Source organism: Dipteris shenzhenensis, chromosome 28 (assembly GCF_047967505.1).
Source record: "Dipteris shenzhenensis isolate YYH24624 ecotype China chromosome 28, Dip_SZ_1.0, whole genome shotgun sequence".
NCBI classification, from domain to species: Eukaryota; Viridiplantae; Streptophyta; class Polypodiopsida; order Gleicheniales; family Dipteridaceae; genus Dipteris; species Dipteris shenzhenensis.
In genome coordinates, this window is record NC_141623.1 from 43,856,305 (window position 1) to 43,874,410 (window position 18,106).

At 42.3% G+C, this 18,106-nt stretch overlaps 1 pseudogene; it reads right to left on the reverse strand.

Moving 5' to 3' along the window:
* Window positions 1-1,249: 1,249 nt before the first annotated feature.
* On the reverse strand, window positions 1,250-8,720 carry LOC147883600 (uncharacterized; annotated as a pseudogene).
* Window positions 8,721-18,106: the final 9,386 nt, after the last annotated feature.

The window sequence follows — 18,106 nt, forward strand, 5'->3', positions numbered from 1 at the left end:
TATGAACCGTTACCTTCTGTCAATATGAACAGAATCAAGTATAGTCACGATTTAGTGAAGATTTAGTAATAAATCCTTCCTTCACTCAATAGCTAAATCTGGAAGCGGGGCGACTGAAGGTTGGGCGCAGAAGGCGAAACAATCTGAGGGAAGAACAACGAATGAAAGCAAACAAGGCATGGACAACAGAAGCCACACACACACAACGTCATCCTCGACCTAATATGATGGCGAAGCAGAGGAGGGAAGTTGGAGAAGCATTTATGCTTCCATGAATGCATAGCGAAGGGGTGCCAATCTTTGAGAGGCGTGGCAATGACCTGTGCCATGTGTTGACTCTAAAGATGGCGTGTTGTTGGCATAGAGTGCCATGTGTAATGCTTCAACCCTCCATAGGGCTAAGCTGAGGATCCAAAGAATTGCTGATAAAACACCATTTACATCGCTGTCACGAGGAGACTCAGCCAAGACAAGCAGCTGCATCGACGTATCTTTAGCTATGCCAGGAGTGTGGCATCTTTGCGAGGTCTCGGCCAATTTCCTGTACTACTAGGCTAGTCGAAAATATCCATTCCAAGCATTAATGGAGTCTCTTGGATCAAGCATTAATGGAGACTCTTGGATCCATGGAGACTCGGGACTCTGTAGTAATTAGCTTTTTTTTCCCGTCCTGTACTGGACGCTATGGAGGTTGAGCTTGCCAATGGAGAGGTGCACCTCCAGCATAGAACGTAGTATATGTACCGGAAGACATGAAGCTGAGTTTGAAATCCTAGCAAGAAAGGTGGATGAGTATGTACTTGAAGATACGGAGGAACTTGCCACGGGAGAGGTGAATCTAAATGAAGGAGGGTGGAGGATTATGTAATCGAAGCTATGGAGGATCTTGCTAATGGAGAGACGATTCTGAATGCAAAATGGCAGCAGGGAAATGGACGTAGGGAAATGATAGGCTCTCCTTCAATCCTCCACCATGTCGTTGGCATAGAGTGGCTTCTTAATTACTTCCTGCAGGTTAACGAGTCATTATCGTCTTCCCCCAAGTTTTCTCCCAAGCGTGTTCCTCTTCTTAATTAGCTCATCTTCTTCATGCAAGAAATCTTCATCTTCTTCATTCAAAAAATCTTCATCTTCTTCATTCAAAACTTTGAAACTCGCAAGAAATCTTCATCATCTCCATTCAAAATTTTGAAACTCGTTAGAAATCTTCATCTTCTTCACTCAAAAATTTGAAACTCGTTAGAAAACTTCAAAGCTCAGAAACAGTACATACTCTCTCACCATCCACCTCTTGGACTCTCTCCAAATTAGCTCCTCTACCTCCCTTCTCCCAAGCGTGTTCCTCTTCATTATCATCTTCCCCCAGACGTACTTCCTGCAGGTTAACGAGTCCCCCCAAACTCCTCAGAATGTTTCCAATGAGCTTGTTGCCTTCGAGCTTGTTGCCTTCAAGGCTCTTCAGATTCCCAACGGAACTTGGGATTGGACCTTGTAGGAGATTATTGATGAGGTTTACAAGATTTTCGATTGAACTTGGGATGCTCCCTGACAAAAAAAAGATTAATCGTGATCGTCAATGTGCATGAAGATAAGACGGAGAAATCGTATATGCAATAAATAGCTAATATTGAAAGTGGAACTCACCAGACAACTGATTGACAGAAAGATCAACAAGCTGAAGCTTATGAATCAGACCTCCTAATATGGCCGCCTACCAATCGGACCTCCGGCACAATTGAAAGTGCTTACGATCTAGTGCTTGTGATGCATATAACAAGGGAAAGATGCTGCCTACCAAGCCGATCAATAAACATTTCGAAGACAGCACTTGCTGGAGATTCAAACTGCGTCTAGTTTGAAACTGCATCTAGTTTCGAAGAACAGCACTTTCGAAGAACGTCTAGTTTCAAGATTCATAGAACTTCTCTTCTCGCTTGGCTAACCTCCTCTTCTCTCTTGGCTAACCATCTCTTAAGACAACCCTTCGGTACTTTTCTGAGAAGATCTAACTTCATGAGGAAATTTTAGATCATCTAAATTCATGCGGAAGCACGAAGTAGTTTCAGAGTAGTTTTAGAATTTGATTTGTTCCTGTAGCATATCTTCCTGTAGCACACAGCATATCTTCCTGTAGCAAAACATATCTTCCTGTAGCAGAACATATTTTCCGCGCCCAGGATTCTTGACTGGAAGAATTGTTCATCTTACCATCACTCACGCCAGTCGTGCTTTTCTTTGTTGCTCCGTCCATCACTCACGCCAGGTATTGTGATTGCAGCTACAGAGGCTGCTGAGAGATTGGCCTTCTATTCCATCGCCGGAAACTTGGTGACGTTCTTGCTCTCCAATCTCTATCAACCTCTGCCAAAATCAGTGAACATGGAGAAGAACATGGTCTCTTCTCCATCACCCTCCTCGCTTGGCTAACCTCCTAGCTTGGCTAACCTCCTCGCCTTCTCTTCTCGCCATCGCTCCCTCCTTCTCTTCTCCCATCTACAAACCATCGCTCGCTATAGCCTTCTGCCTTCTGCCTTTGCCATCGCTTGCTATAGCCTTTTGCCTTCTACCTTCGCTCCTTCTGCCTTCTGTGTCCAGCCGCTATAGACCATCCTTCTGCCTTCTGCCTTCTAAGTTTTTGAGTCTCCCTCCTCACCTTCGCCATCGCTCGCTCCTTCGCCATTGCCATCGATTACTCCCTCCATGGCTTCTCTTCTTCCACGACCCGCCTCCTCTTCCATGACCTCGCCTCCTCTTCCACGACCTGCACTCCCTCTTCGCTTCTCCCTCCTCTTCCATGACCCGCCTCTCCCTCCTCATCACCTCTTCCTCCTCTTCCATGACCCACACTCCCTCTTCACTTCCTCGGCCCTCCTCAAGCTTTCTTTGGCGTCCTCTCTTCTCCTTCCACGCTCCACCTTCTCCTTCCATGCTCCACCCTCCTCCCAGTGTGGTAGTTGGAGTAGCCGCCTTCTCCTTCCATGCTCCACCTTCCTTCCAACGTCGCCTCCACCTTCCACACTCAACACACCTCCCTCATGGAAGGTCTCGTGCACTCCCATCTTCTCCATCTCCTCTGCCAAGGTACACACTCCCTCTCCCACGCTTTTGTTTTTGGGAATTCCAAGCTTCGTATAAAGAATTAGCCAAGCTACACACATCCTTTTTTGATCTACTTTCCATGAGAAAGGGCAGCGCGTTGACGCGCTGCCCTTTCTCATGGAAAGTAGATCAAAATGGCCCAATGATTTTGATCTACTTTCCATGAGAAAGGGCAGCGCATCAACGCACTGCCCTTTCTCATGGAAAGTAGATCAAAATCATGTCAAAGGAGCTATACTAAGACGCATTGGGGGTATACTAAAAACGTAAAAAACTTTCATCAATTTTTGTCTATACACCTCAAATTGATTTCGAAATTGTGAATCCTTCTTCTCCTCACATTCTCATCCTCCAATTTTCAATCTTCCAAGACCTCTCTAGTGAGTCCTTAAGCATTTGTAAGAGCCATGGCACTAAGCATTTGTAGGAGCATTTTGGATACCCTTTCCATTGAAATGGACAGCGTGTCAAAGCATTTGTAGGAGCATTTTGGATACCCTTTCCATTGAAATGGACAGCGCGTTGACACGCTGTCCATTTCAATGGAAAAGGACATCTAAAATCCTCCATTGTATCTTTCATGTACCACCTTCATATTTGAGTAAAGAAGGAAATTTTGATGCTTGTGATACCAAAATGGACAGCGTGTCAATGCGCTATCTATTTCGGTATCCCAAGCATCAAAATTGGCCTCTTTTATGCTTCATAATAGAATTTCAGTGGGGTGGCATTTAGATGTCTTTTGCTTCAAAATGGATAGCGCATTGACGCGCTGTCTTTTTTGGTAGAAAGAGCTTTACAATTTAGGACACTGACATGCTCTCACACTTGCAACAGTCTTCCTACAATAAGATTGGTTATTGGGATCAAGAATGCTCCCACACTTGACCTGCATGGTGACTTGAAAATAAAAATAGCTTCCAGATCCCTGAGTTACTATGTCAAGCCATCTTGTGTCAAGTCTTGCTCAATAGTGGCCTTGTATTGGGGTAGCATTTTATATGCCCTTTTCACCAAAATGGACAGCGTGTTGATGTGCTGTCCATTTTGGTAGAAATAGCACTAAAATGCACACTACTAATGTGTGCTTTCACAGTTGCATTCAACCTATACATTTTAAGATTTTTATTAAATATGAATGCTCATTGGATATAAGATCTCAAAGAGGAAGAGTGAAGTATATATAAGGTTGACATAAATGTCATCTATGTAGCTTTCAATTCTGCAAGTTATTTTGACCACAAGGATGATTATGCCAACACATTGTATGCTTTTGCTTTTAATCTGCATTCTTGAATTATGCCTCAAGTTAAAGGAGGAACTCCTTGATTGAGGAAAGTCCTCTATGGAAGGGGGTGAGAGTTTGTGGAATATTGGGAGAAATCCCCCAAAAGATCGCCACATGTACATGTATTACACAATACATGTATATAAATAGAAATGCTTAAGTATTCATATACATGTATGTGTGTTATACATTTATTGTATATTTATTTGTGTCCATATGTCATGTATGAAAATGTCAAGATGTATATATGGAAGTCTGTTGTAAATGTAAACATATGCATGGAAGATGCAGTCTCTTCCATTAGCAAATGAGTGCTATATGGGGTTGAGAGTTTGAGAGGTTATGTATATATATGCAAGTATAAATTCATACATAGATAAGTTTATACATGCATACGTAAAACTATTTACATGTGTTTTTTTATTTGTACATAGAAAAGGATATGCATACATATTCATAAATATGTGAAAATAGATGTGTTTAAAGATAAATAAAGACATCTGTATAAAGATAAATAAATATGTTTAGATATTCCTTTATACACATCTATGTATAGGAGTTTGAATGTTAGCTCTATGTATCAATAATAGTATATTAGTTTGACTGTTAGCTCTATGTATCTAAAATAGTATAGGAGTTTGACTGTTGGCTCTAAGATAAACTAGACCCTAAATGCATGTGTTCAAAATGATAGTGTAAACATGTATCTTGTTAGTGTTTAAAAAATTTAACAATTGTGCTCACATTGAGCTCTTGATCTTCATAGAATGTTTTGGAGAAGAATAGCATGTGCCGTGAACAATAGATTTTTTCTATAGTTTGCTATACTATATTTGCTCTTGGATTAGATTTTCATTGTCTTGCAATCTCATTTCATATGTGACCAGTGTATGAAAAGGTGTTATTTTTGTATTTCATTTCAGGATGACTAGAAGGAAAGGTAAAAAGCCTCAAGAGGCTCTGCCTCCAAAGTTAGCAAGAGGTTAGAAAATAGATCCCCCTGCCCAATCATCAGTAGGTGGGACAGAAGAACCAGGGAGTGCAGCAGGTTCTGAGCCTGATACATCCTCTACTCCAAGAGATGAAGGACCAAGATTAGAGGAGGTTGAATTGGATGACACTGAAGTGCAAGTGGAAGGAGGAGGTGATGTGATTGGAAAATGCAGGATGCTTGATTTAGATCATTGTCCTCGCATTCCATTATGTAGATTGATCCCCTATGCACGAGTACGAGGACTGCGTGATGATGTGTCTTCATTAAAAAGCGCATTCCAAGTGGAGGGCTACCTTCTAGAGAAAGGATCTTTCATAGTGTCCGTTTGCAAAAGTGATGGAGAGGAGGTAGTAGTGACAGATGATATGATGGAGAGGTGGTCTCCCACGGGGAAAATTTTATTGCGAGCTTTTTAATGCGAGCTTTTTTTGAAATTTATCAAAGTTTGCGAGCTTTTTTAGAGTCCCATAAAAAAAGACCTACTAATCAAAAAATAACAAAGTAATTACTTATCCTGTATCTATGGATTTATCCTAGGAAATACCAAAGCAATTAGCAATTCTATGGACTAAAAAAGACAAAGCTATTAATCCAAGTAATTTATATTGCAAGTCAGTAACAAATGATATCATATATAAAAAAGAGCCATCACAATACCAGCAAATATGTATTATGCATTCAAGTCTATGGATTGTTGCTAAGGCAACAAAGGTTTAATAAAACTTCAAGTAAGCATATGCCAATTTTCATGTAGTTCTATTATTTGAAAAGGCCAAAGCAATTAGTAAAATGTTCCACATTAAGAACATTGTGTTGACTCAACACAACAAATTTTGAGCAAAAAAAAGTGTCACATCAAAAAGTGGGCTATCATAACACCAACCAAGTTTATATTTCGCATTCAGGTCTATGGATTGATCCTAGGTCGGCTAAGCACTGATGAAACATCCATAGTGGAAAGGGTTGGTTGATGAATAAGCATGTGTTGATTTGGATCCAATCCCAATACACGGATGAAGATGTAATAGATATGTTTGCATGCCAGGTAAGGTTTTTGACCCAACTCTCTTTTTTGAAAATCTGGACATGTACACATGGGTTCAGTCTTGATGTGCACATCGTAAGACATCCGAGCCTTGTCAGACCCTGTTGTTCTCAAATGGAAAATACTATGATGAAGAAGCTCCACTGTCATTTCTCCCATGACAACAGCGTGCATAGATTAAGCACTAGCTATTCTTTTTGCAGCCTCCTTAGATATGCCATGCCTCCATTTTGTGGTTCTTACCAATGTGTGTTGAGCTAAATTCCTTGGTATGGATGCCGACCCTCCATGTGCATCACAAAAATTAGTTGGCATCAGTGCTGATCCTTGAGGTACATTTGGTGTCCTCCAATTTACATGGGGTTGATCCACTATTTGCAGTCTAAAACCAGCCTTGATGAGATTGCCTATCTCCTCACTTGTGATGTTTGTTTCCACATCCACCTTCCACACAGATGGACGTTCAGGAACATACATGATATTATGATCTAAGTGCCATCTATGAGTTATATCATCATTACAAAACCACATCCATTGTGCTTTTGGTCCTCCTACCCTTGGATGCCGCCGTTCAGAGTAGAAACAGGGTGCCACCACTCCTTATGAACTGCTTTGTATATATCGATTACACTTAACCTTTCCATCTATGAATCCAAGACACTTCACTTTAGAGTTTTTGGAGGTCCTTCGAATTGCCCAAAAGGTACGGTGGATAGGCACCTCAACAATAGAGAGGCCACTAGGAAGGCCTCCTTGTCTCATAGGTGGAGCCGTTGGGGCTTGTTCTCTTATGGGCATGGTCTCATTCTGAGCTCCTTCAGCTTCCCCTACATTGCCATGTTTTTCCCATGATGTTTTTGTAGACTCCCCTTGAACTCCACCTTGCTCCATTGTGGAAGCCCTAACATCCACTAGTTGGGTATTACCTTGCAGTTTTATTGAATGCCAATCTCCACCTTCTGTCTCAAACCTAATTTTTCTCAGCCGCCCTCTTTGCTTACGATCTCTGGTCTCCATCACATACCCTGGCTTATGTGAGGTGTTTTCTAAATGTATACTTGATGACTTGCTTCTCTTTCTTTGGACTGTTACCTTATCCCCATGTAATGGTCTTGGTTCTTCATACATTGGTGTCCCTGAAACTGTTTCATGCACCATTTGTGCAACTTGTGTTGGTGAAGGTGTACTCCTTGAGGCCACTCTTTGCATCAAGGCTTCCAAGTTAGGACCATCCCCAACATGCCTTCCAATCATATATGCATATTGTTTGGCACTTTGTAATAGGGTATTTGCCATGTCCGAGATGCAACAATCATATAATTGTATCTTTCTCTTAAACCCTTCTTCTGCTAGCCAACTACCATGCATGCTTTCAGCTAGATTTGACCTTGGAGTGTGTGCCTCCTCCAAGGAACTCTTTGTTACCTATGGTAAAAAGGGAGGTAATTAGATTGGCTTATTACATTTATTTAGCTTACTACATTTATCTACAAAATACATACCGCGCTCATGAGATTCCCCCAATGGGCAATCCGCACATCCCACCAACTAAACCATATGTCCATTGAAGGAATGTTGGCCTCACGGACATGTCCTGCATGCCACGACTTCTGAATGAGCTTTGCTTGGTTGGTAGCTTCTTGCTTTGTCTTACATAATCTCCAATTCTCACACATGGTGATATGCTCATTCCTCATATCCTCTTTGATGAATTTCCTTGTGTGCTTATGCAAGCTTTGTTCCCAATGGAAGAGACATGAGCGCTCTCTCCCAACAATTATGTTGTTTGGACCCCCATTGAAAATAGTTCTCACAGCTATCCAATTTGCTCCAGCTTCATCAGACATGAAACCATGAAAATCTGTAGGGGGATACCCACATTCTTTCATTGTGGCATTCAACATCTCCCAAAATAGGATTTGGCTTGCAGCATCTTCATCATTCATCTCACTTGTGGTGATGGTCATTAATTCCTACACACTGGTAGACAAAGCCAACATTATTAAATATTATACCACAACTCTCTTGATGATAGCAACATGGATACATAAGGATGGAGGGAAGTTATACCTAGGATCATAAACATGACATGCCATTGTGCTCCACCCAATCACTCGATGGGTGTGATCAAATTGTACCCATGAATTCCTCAAATCACCATTTCCTCCTCTTCTCATGCGATTGACAAGATCCACACCAGATGCTGGACCATTGGTTGACATTTTAAAAACAAAACATTTTTCATCTGGCAAGCCTTGCCCTGGAAAACGACTTCCATGGAAGAATGAATACATAGACCTTTTCTTTAGTAAAAGAAGGCTGTCATAACCTTCCCCAACAGGTAACCTTGCCTTCTTCTCTTGTGCAACAATCCGTTCGAACCTGTAACATCACAAGTCAACTATTTAGAAAGTCTTTATACCATTCTAAAGTTAAGTAAACTAAAAATCACTTAGCTACAAACAAACATACCGTTGATTCTCAACTAGTGGTACCAATTGCTCAAGAAAGTTGGTCAACTCTATATCTCCCACACTTGCCCCTTCATTATTGTCTCCTCTCATCAATGATGAATTCAAGAGCTCTTTGGCAACACTCATTTGAGCTTTGCGTGGTCCAGCATTTTTATCCACCTTCAAAACATCTGCAACAAGCTTCTTTGTTTTCTCTATCATTACCTTAGATGTTCCAGGCTGCACGGGGTGCTGATGTTCACCAACATGGACCATCAATCTAGTCATTGTTTCATCAAATGGCATTACATAATATACTATGCAATTACAAGTATCAATGCAATAAGCAGACTTATGACAATAGTGACAAACAATCTTGTTCCTCTCCTCTTCAGTCAAGAGTCCAAGAGCAATCTTCTTTTGTAGGTAGCCTCTAAAAAAGGATGTGTTAAACTTCTTATTGTTTGCAAAATAAGGGCAAGTAATTCTATGGCATTCTAATGAGCCAACACAGTAGCTAAGCCTTACTGTACATGAGATAGCCATGTTGGTGGTTGATGGTTTAGTCCATATGTGGCCATCAAATTTTTGCTCCATGCCATTCATGCCATTGATGTTTCCAAAAGCTGGAGGAAATTCCAATAGCATACTTCCATTGTATACCCTTGGTAATTCAGTGACTTGCTTCCTTTGCTTTATATTTGCAATCTGCGTTTTGAGTATATTGGCTTGCTTGTTCTCCATGATCCAAGGTATGATGCTTTTGCTAATCTGACATTCATGTTTTGAATGGTCCTCATTTGAGCCTTCAAGGTCAATGTGTGAAGTCTGCATCATCTCAATGTCAACATCAGTCCTCGACTTATAAGAATTGTGGTACATACCAGGCTTCTCAATGGGATTTAACTCTTCAAGATCCACATAAGGAGATGGTTGAGAGGTTTTCTTTCCTTCTTTGCCAAACTCTTCGGAGTAAACTCTACTAGCAACACAACGTGATGATGAACCAGGCTCTTCAAGATCACTAATAGTACTTGCTGCCATGATTGTATTGTGGATGAGAGCATACCTTTTTGTCAAGGAGGCATCCAGTATGTAATGCTCTTGACCACCAATATCCCACTCAGATGAAACCTTTACCTTCATTGTTGCTTCACCTTCAATGACTGCCTTAAGGCAGATGAGCTTGTGCGTATGGGGAAGAAGGCTTTGAAGGAAATGTGCACTAACAATCCTTCTTCCATCCTTGAGCAGGATAGAGTGTGATAGATTCGCTCCTTCAATAAGCCATTCAATAGAAGCCTCTTCTGTAGCCATTTTGGATGACACAACAAAAGGTACCAAAGACAAAGGGAGCTCAGAGAAAGTGGTTATTAGAGGAGCTCAGAGAATACAGACAATCCTAAGAGCAGAGGGATGGTTATCCAACATGGCATTGAGAGCAGAGGGATGATAACCCAACACGGATCATGAAAATAAGAAGGGATGAAAGAGAGAAATGCAATGTCATGCAAAGCTAGAAGGCAACCAAAGAGACTTCGAAAGTAATGGTGGGAGAGAATGAAGAGGAGAAAATGACAAGAGAGTAGTATCAGGATGTGTGGTCACGAGAAAGCAGAGTGCAAATATTGAAAATGGGTAGAGAATGGGTAGAGGATTGTGAAACAAGTGGTGTTTGAGCTAATTCCAATGTCGATGATGCCCTGACAACACAATGAGAAGTAGCCATGTGGCCGTCATTACAACCCATTGAGCTGGAATGATGGTGAAAAAGGTGGCGGCCGAGATTCTTTCACAAACTTGGATTATGCTAGGATGCCACAATCTTAAGTCTTAAAAGCCACATGCTATTATAGGGACGATTAATGATTGGAGAGAGATGGAGGAGAGACTCCTTCAAAACAACGTGGGCTATCTAGCATTCAAAACAATGTGGGCTATCTAGCAGGAAGACAGTGGGTACATCATCGATGCACGCTGGCCGATCGCACTGGCCGATCGCACACTGATGACGCTTTGGAGACATCCTTGCTTGTGATGGTATCAAGGGATGTAGCGTTAGTTTTCCCCAGGTTAGCCTCTCCACTGCACTTCAGCATCCTTGTCTCGACTCCAATGCCTCTATTACTGCTTTGTTTCGAGGTAAGAACTTCACTATTACATCGCCTCCACTTGCCCGAATTCCATCACCTGCCTTTTGGAAGGCTCAAAGGATCGATGGATCTACTAGCAATCATGCCAGTAGCACCAGCAGTCCAGGTCCAAGCTGCTTCACCACTACCCCCCCTGCCATGGGACCTCCTCTCCATATGCCCATCTCTCCTGCTGCCCGCTTTCAGTGACCATGAGCGTATACCTGCTAGCATGGACATTATCCGTTCGTATTTTTTGGTACATGTTGAGAGCATGCTCTACTCGCCTACACTGGATACAACCTGATATGAGAGAAGTCCATGAATACTCGTTCAGACCCATCATCGCAAATCTGTGCATACAGCAGGTTTTTTCTTTTCCTACAATTCTGCAACATGCAGATTGATTTTTCAATTGACAACATTTTGTCCATCCGATTTCAAAAATTAAGCTTCTCCTCTAGAGGATAGCTCTGTTGGATATGCTTCTAAACGAGAGCAAAGGAGGAACACTCAGAAATCTGATTACTCTACTAAGAGCTCCAAGGCTGCTCTTCATCAAAGCTGCGGCAATTCCTCCAATGCCAAAGCTGCGGCGATTCCTCCATCAAGGCCGTAGGCATGCGATTCTCATATCTGGCGTAGTAATAATCTATACTTAATACTGAGGTCATGCATTTAGAGCTGCCCCCTGCTTTATAAATATGGGCTGACGCATTTTAGCATAATTGACTATTAGAAGTTAAAACAAACAGGCTTTCGAATTGAAGAGGGGGGTTGCCACTAGCTACCGTGCTGTGTAATTGGGTTTGTTTGTTTGGTTTTGCGAAATTGCAAAGGCCGTTTTGTGTTGATGAAGGGGAGGAGAGAGCTATTAATAAGGATGGATGGCAATGGGAATCAGTCAGGGATGAGGACCCAGGTGCATTAAAGCTTTGGTGGAGGTTGCGACAAGCCAAAATTGGTGGAGGGGTGTTGATTAAGCTCGGATCGTGATGCCTGGAAGGAGGAGTTATTGCTCATTCTGCAACTGTGTAGTGGAGAAATCTGAGCAAGTGGAGGTCTTTGATCACAGTCTAGAGGATCAATCTCTTTACCTTATGGATCTCTCTAATACTGTATATGTTTGCATTCTACATCGCTTGCTTCTACCCATCACTCTTTTCACTGTTGATTCTCCATCAACAGGGCGCTTAACAGCGTATATCTATTGTACAGCTCTCGAAGCTGTCGATGGTTTAACGCCAAAACCCAAAAGCTCTAAACTTTAGACTATGAAAGTTTAGAGCAGGGCGATGGTCTAACAGCAGAACCCAAAAGCTCAAACGTAAGGATATACAAGCTTAGAGCAGGTCGATGGTTTAACAACAAAACCCAAAAGCTCAAAACTCTAGACTACGTAGACAACCTAAAGTAGCTACATCAATCGTGAGCACTCCACATAGCCGAGCCTCTAAAGGTGACCAGACAGACTCAACTGTCTCCCACTGCTCAAAGGCAACTCGGCTACAATGGGCAGATCCAGATTTTATGCGGCAGATCCAGATGACCCTATCAAATTAGCTCTCTCCTCCCTCTCTCCTCCCTCCTTTGTCCCCTCTCTCGGCTCTCTCCTCCCTCCTTCCACTCTCCTCCCTCCTTCCACTCTTGGCTCTCTCCTTCCTCCTTCCACTCTCCTCCTTCCTTCCCATCCTGTCAATATTAGCTCTCTCCTCCCTCCTTCGTCCCCTCTCTCGGCTCTCTCCTCCCTCCTTCCACCTTTCCACTCTCCTCCCTCCTTCCAACTTTCCTCTCTTCTCCCTCCATCCCCTCTCTTCGTCTCATCTCAAGAAGCTTTGTAAAGGCGTGGCTTAGGGAGTCGGCTCTTCTAAAAACTCACACGACTGCCTGAGCAACAGGTAAAGTGATTCGTATGACTTCTCTCAGCAACTTCGTATGGCAGGCGTAGGTAAGTATAGAAGCTTCGTAAGCCTTCCCTTCCGTAAGCCGGAAAGCAGGAAATGAATCACGAAACTGAAGCAAAGCAGGAAACTGAAGCAAAGAAGGAATTGAATTGCAGGAATTGAATTGCTTTTCCTTTGGTTTCATAGAGGGCTCAGCAGCCCCCCCCTTTTTTTTCGTTTCATAGAGTCTGCGCTAGCGCAGACTCTGGGGGGCTGCTGAGCCCCCCCCTTTTTTTCCCTTGCTCTTTTCCATGAACCATTTCATTGCTCCTTCCTGGCTAGCAAAGGCAAGCTACCCCAGTTTTCCATTGCTTTTGCATCTCCTTTCAGTCATCATTTTCCACTACCATTAGGGACATCAAGACTCTGTCTTATCCAATCAACCACGAATACTGAACTCAGATGAATCATTTTGGCTTCCCTATGTCTCGCAGAGACACTCAGCCATTTCTTGGGCTCAGTAGAAACTGCACTAGCTACGTCTCCAAAACATGAGATATCCGTCGTTTTGGGATATCTGTCTATCTCTCCACCGTGGTCGCTATAATTGAGAAGTAGAGTGTATTCTACATAAATAACGCATGGGTTATGACCTGACTAGAGCGATGCTCTCATAGATGTAATTGCAGAACATCCCAACAATAAAACGTTCCGTTCAGCATATTGCGGACTACGGCTACCTCAATAGTTACTATATAAGTGTTTCACCTATCGCAAGCATCCCTAGAGTATCATAGAAAATAGCACTCAGACGCAGAGAACTACTGTGCAAGGTTGATTCTCCCAAGGGAGCTCTCAATTAGGACTACGCATTTGGTTCAAGGAAAAGAGCAAGGGAAAAAAAGGGGGGGCTCAGCAGCCCCTAGAGTCTGCGCTAGCGCAGACTCTATCAAACCGAAAAAAAGGGGGGGGCTCAGCAGCCCCCCAGAGTCTGCGCAAGATGAAGGGATTCAACCAAATCAACGCTCTTTTTTGCTCTTTTTTATGGGGAGGAGAGTTTGAACAAAAGAAGATGACCAAAGTTTAGTGGAATTTTGCATTAGGCCAAAGAAGTTTGGGGGGTTTGAGGTCGTCAACATAGACAAGTCTACAATGAGATTTATTGGGCGGTGGATCATGAAAGCTTTCTCGAAACTAGGTAGAATTTGGGCATTAATGGTCGAAAGAACCCTCACTAAGTTCGAATTTGTCAGATGCAAGAATTGGAAAATTTTACTTGAATTATTGGCCAATTTTGGATCAAAACCTTGTACTACCAAAGGATTAGATTTGTGGAAGGCTAGGGAAAGCCTCTTACCTTATATCATATGCACGGAATTTACAAGGAAGACATGAACTTTAATTAGTAGAGACTCAATTTGGTTTTCAGTCATTTGGAAGGACTTTTGCTTTAGAGGATGCGTCTCTTAAAATGGGCCATGAGGTTGAACAAAAAAGGGATCATAGAGTGGAAAGATCTGTGGGATAGATAGACATAGGCTTGAGTCAAGGATAGACAATTGCAAAGGATCTAGAAGCTAAATAATAAAGGAGAGGAAAAATCTATGTGAAAAAGATGCACTCAGTTGTGGATGGGGGGAAGGCTTTAGCATGCACTACGTGAATTTAGGTGGATGGGCTGAAGGAATATACAAACTATCCCCATTTTTGTAGGCAACAAGAGGATTTAGCAGACCATTTAAACAAACAATGGTTTAGGAGAGACACTGCTAAAATATGGTATGCCAAGTTTGATAGATTATGGAAAAAAGATATCCCTAAAAAGTCTTGCGCAGACTCTAGGGGGCTGCTGAGCCCCCCCCTTTTTTTGGATTTCATAGAGTCTGCGCTAGCGCAGACTCTGGGGGGCTGCTGAGCCCCCCCTGCAAATATGCCGCTTTCAAAGGCAATGGGAAGCCAGTTCCATTTCTTTGCTCCAATTTTGTTAATGTTGCAATTTCGTGCCTATAACAGTTTGCTGGCTCTTGTTTCTTCCCAGTCTTGTACAATGGTCCCGTTCATCAACTAGAGATCTTGTCTTGAGGATCTTGTCCTCATTCTACTGGTGCTTAAGTTTATTAGTATGAATAATCATTTACAGCTTACTTGTGTGAAATCAGCTTATAGTTTACCTAGCATAAATTAGCTTACTTGTGTGAAATAGCTCTGGTAGCTTGCCTTGTTACAAAGAACTAACTATAAGCTACTCTAAAAAATCAAATGGGCACACAGGGAATCTCGGCTTATTAGTGAGCCAATTTTGGTAGAGCTGTCCGAACACTCTAATGCATTTACTGAACAGGGGAGCTCTCGGTGTGAAGTCCTCCTCCTGGGGTCCAAGCTTCCATGGATGTTAGTTAAAAGTTTATGCTTCTCTCCTTACTCAGAGGGAATATGTGGTTGAGAAGGCACTTGAGGCAGTAATTTCATCCTCCTTTTTCATGTCTTCTGCTTAGATGGAGAGCTTAGTTGGATTGAGAGCTCTGTTGTTGTTACCTTTCATGAGCAGGATATCAAAGATGGAGAGCTTAGTTGGAGCTTACCATTGATTGATCAGTCATGGAAGGAATTGATAGCTCAATCTAAGAGGTAGAGTTTGATTTTACTTTTCCACTTCCTATTATTGAATTAGGATTAGCATTCATTTAAAGATATTGGTATCGAGGACTTCTTTCAAGGAATTGATATGTATCTCAATTGTCTTAAGGGTTTGCATTGCAATGTCTCAAGGGTTACAAATTTCACTATCTTAAGGATTTGAATCATTTATATATGCTTATGCATTTTATATTCTACTATCTTAAGGATTTGAAACATTTTGTATATACAAGTTTCATAGTAGTGACCATTTTCATCCTGACAAGATGGCACCAAGGCAAAAGAAATCAACTACAAGAGGTAATTCTAAAACTTTTTGGTACTGATAACCTTGGCATATCTATGATGGATGTGAGCAATATATAACTCATCCTTGTTGGTTGTGATATATATTCAAAGGTGTTGAGATATCGAGCTCCACTCGCGATATGCCAGGGTGACCATTGTGTATTTATGTCACCGACTTGTTAGCTGGAGATGCGGTTGGTACACCGCCCACGAATAATAGCTGGATGACAGCTATCCTTATCTACTCTAGTTGTGGCTCAGTTAGTATGCCACCTTAGTTAGTTGAGTTTGGTTTGAGACCCACATATAGGGTTCTTCTATTTCTTTGTACTAGAGTTCTTTTGGCTTTCACAACTAAGAAGAGGAAAACTGTTTTCAACCTCCACCTTTGTGTGTATTCCCCCATTGTGCATGTGAGAAAGCCACAAGTGAGACTCCTTCCCTCTCTCCCACTATCTTCACATGGTATCAGAGCCTTGTTCGTGGTAAGGAGCTCAAGAAAGCAAGCCAAGTTCGTGGTGTCCTGGTAAGAGGACCAGTGTTGCTTTCCTATTTCGAGTTTGGGAGCAAATCTCTGCAGGTAGCACAGCCAGAAGTGCAAGAGTGCACTGTCTCAGATTGAGACGCCCTTCGCGGTGTGGCGAGAGCGCAGTATATGCTGCATGAGAGGGCAATGCCCTTAGTAACTTTATTTTTCTGATTCGAGGCCATTTTGGGGCTCGTTCTGAAGGCGGACGTTCTTCGCAGGCACTCAGAAAAAAGGCCCTGTTTTCGCTGTGCGACCACTGCGCAGCTAGTCGGTGAAAAGTTGCCGCAGAAATTGCATCGTATGCCTGTGTGCAGAGATATTGGGAGTTGCAGATTCATGCTTGTTGCCTATTGATGCAAAATCGTCACTAGGAAGTGACTGTGTGGTGAAATACCACTTTCGTCAGTTTTGCAGATCTGCCCGTGTGAGGCAAAAACTGTGTTCTTTGCAGTGACAGAATATTTTGCAGTGTTTTGTAATGGCATCTGATTCTCTTTCATATATTGTCACTGAAAAGCTTGACAAGAACAACTTCCAGGCATGGAAGTTTAGAATGACGAATTTCTTGATGGGAAAAGGCTATTGGGAGTTCATTACAGGAAATGAAGAAGAACCTGTTCTTCCTAATGTTCCCAGTCAACAGGAAATGCAGGCATTTAAAGGATGGCATGAGAGAGCCAGGAAAGTTATGTTGGAACACTGAAAGGAAAGAGTAGAGTTGACACAAATTCAGAATACTTGCTTATGGAATGAAGAAGAGTAAGGTCCTTAAGTAGGCACCTCATACAAGCTCACTGACATCACTGATGACCTCAGAGCTCCACAATCATCTCCTCAATCTGCTCCTAGATTCACTCAATCATCCTATGTGGCTTTTCCACCACCTAACTGTGCTTGTGGGCACCTAACTGTGCCTCTAGCACTCACACATAGAAACATAAGGTGTGCCTGAGGCATACACCTTGAGATATCCCAACAAAGAAAGGAAAGAGTAGAGTTGACACAAATTCAGAATACTTGCTTATGGAATGAAGAAGAGTGAGGTCCTTAAGTAGGCACCTCATACAAGCTCACTGACATCACTGATGACCTCAGAGCTCCACAATCATCTCCTCAATCTGCTCCTAGATTCACTCAATCATCCTATGTGGCTTTTCCACCACCTAACTGTGCTTGTGGGCACCTAACTGTGCCTCTAGCACTCACACATAGAAACATAAGGTGTGCCTGAGGCATACACCTTGAGATATCCCAACAAACCCCCCCTCAAGGAAATGCCTCAGGCTATGTCAAGGATACATCTAGTCTCATAGTTTCTCATGCCATCTCATGGTGGTCAAGGATAAATCTATGGCTAGGTTCTCATGCTAGCAAGAGTTCCCTTGGGTGTAAGGTAAACAGAAAGGGATACAAACAGACCTTCCAATGGTTATCTCCCTTGCATGTACGTGCACACAATGTCTGCAAGAGGTACCATGGAACAAAACATACACATGGCCTACATCATAAGGTGACCAGAGGTGTTTACAAACACACACAACACAATAGTTTATTTTCATTCATTTTGGAGGACTATCCAGGCTGAGTACCTTGACATAAAAAGAGAGATCTGGAGCATACATAGAGATGAGTTTAAAATGCATAATCTTCATGGGATGCCTCATCTTGTGGAGGCAAAATATCCATGTCAAGGCAAGGTCTTACCACATGGGCAGTGTCTAGTGCCTTATAAGATGGTACTATGATAGAACAAGTGGA